The sequence below is a fragment of the Equus caballus genome, chromosome 12 (assembly GCF_041296265.1).
Source record: "Equus caballus isolate H_3958 breed thoroughbred chromosome 12, TB-T2T, whole genome shotgun sequence".
Taxonomy (NCBI): Eukaryota; Metazoa; Chordata; class Mammalia; order Perissodactyla; family Equidae; genus Equus; species Equus caballus.
This window is the reverse complement of record NC_091695.1, coordinates 1,605,927-1,607,762: the sequence shown is the minus strand read 5'-3', so window position 1 is coordinate 1,607,762 and position 1,836 is coordinate 1,605,927. Positions and strand designations below refer to the sequence as shown.

General features: G+C 43.8%; 1 long non-coding RNA gene across 1 annotated transcript; it reads right to left on the bottom strand.

Annotated features, from left to right (window-relative positions):
- LOC138916560 (uncharacterized) lies at positions 1-1,326 on the bottom strand. The gene is made up of 2 exons (XR_011423825.1): positions 1,186-1,326; positions 1-404 (listed from the first exon to the last, which is right to left on the bottom strand). It is a non-coding gene; the product is annotated as an uncharacterized lncRNA (long non-coding RNA).
- Between the last annotated feature and the right edge of the window lie 510 nt (positions 1,327-1,836).

Sequence of the window (1,836 nt, the reverse complement as noted above, 5' to 3'; positions counted from 1 at the left end):
TAATCCACAAATTGTTTTTAATTGTAATGAGATGCTTATGAAGATCAAATTTAATCTTTGATGAAGTTGACATATGGTATAATTTGCAGCGATGTCACTAAACATTTTAAAATACTGATTTCACAATTTCCATATTTTGGAAGCAGAACATTTCTTTCTTTCTTTCTCCCCAAGTCTCAGGCATTTTAATCTGCTCTTGAAGTGTTCTTGGCCCTGGCCTAGGCGCTCTGCTGCAGTGCCCAATGGGCAAAGCAGTCCTGCTCATTCAAGGGCCTGAGGCAGGTGCCATCAAGTCTGTGCTGAATACGGCGAGGTTATTTTCTCTGTTGAAGCCAAGTATTTATTTGGAGGATTAATTGGATGCATACTTCCCAAGGGAACCGCCTGCTTTTGTAAGTAAAGGCCTGTTGCAAAAAGAACAAAAAACCTACTTTGATTGGGAGGTGCTGGTGAGGGGACACGCTGCTTTCTCATCACCTGCTAGGAACGCCACGCTCTCATTTCATCTCAGCGTATTAACCCTCAACACCAGACATGAGAGCTGAGAGCTAAAGTACTCTTTTCTGTCACAAAGCCAATTCTCATACCTTTTCTAGAACAAAATTCTCACACCTTTTCAGCTCCTTTGGAGCAACTTAGAACCTTTTCTTTTTCACCCCCCCCAAACTCCCTTGTGACAGATTGCATATCGCGACCCTTGGTATGGGATGAAAGGTCCCATGTTGAATGATGAGCAGGAAAAGGTAAAAATAGACTGAGGCTAAAAACATCGTTTAACCTGAACCAGGTGGTAGGAAAAGAATACGAGAATAGAATATCCAGTTGGCCACAAACACCATTTTTTGCAGGCAGTTGTATGAATGGCACGTTGTAAAGGGATCAGGGTCAGTGCTTTGCACAACTCTAGGAGACAACATTCACATAAGGTCATGGTGCTCCCTTGAGTTGTGCAACCTGCAGGTCTGAAAGCCATGGTCACATGTCTCTCATTTCCAGAGAAATTGGAGAAAAATGGCCTAGGAGAAGAGAGAGAGAATATCCTACCAAGTTGCATGTATGCTACAAACATTCCAGAACTGCAATTGATTTCATGCCCAGTTCTTGCTACACCTAAGATTTGCATAACCCAGTACTGGGGAGGTTTGGGGGGAAAACCAGGATTCCGCTCCTGAATCCAAGCCAAACCTGCAAGGACTGAAGCCTGGGAAAACTGCTTTTTCCAATTTTCTTCTGGTTTCTCTTTCCCAATAGCATTTAAAGGACAAACGTGTTCTGTTCTGCAGCCCTGGGACTCACGACGGATGGTTAAGTCATTACCTGTGAAGACTTTATAAGGGTTACTGGAAGTTTAGTTTTACAGTAAACATAATATAATTTACACAATAAAATGCAATCCTTTGCTTAATTACTTACCTTACCTTTGGGGAGTTTTTCTCATTTCTCAGGTCAAGGTTTTTACTTGGGGCCATAACTATGGAGTTGACATTACTGTGAAACACTTTTGAACCCCTCAGAATGACACGTCTTGACTACACCTAAGGAGCAACCGGCCAAAAACAATGAATGGTGTTTCGCAATCTGAGTGGGTGTACTTCATCTAACTAATATGTAAATAAAGGAGTGGTGAGTTAACAGCTCAGAATTGGAGGGCCTGGCAAGAGAGCTCAGCTACTAGAAATCAAGGACAGCTTCACTCATGTCCTGTGACACTGTGGAATTCAGGCACGGCAAGACGGCAAGGTGGCTGGGCCTGGACCAAGCGGAGAACAAAAGGCCCCTTTCTCTCTCTGGAGCTCACCCGTGTCCACAGAGATGGGAGCCCAGGCGGTGGGCCTG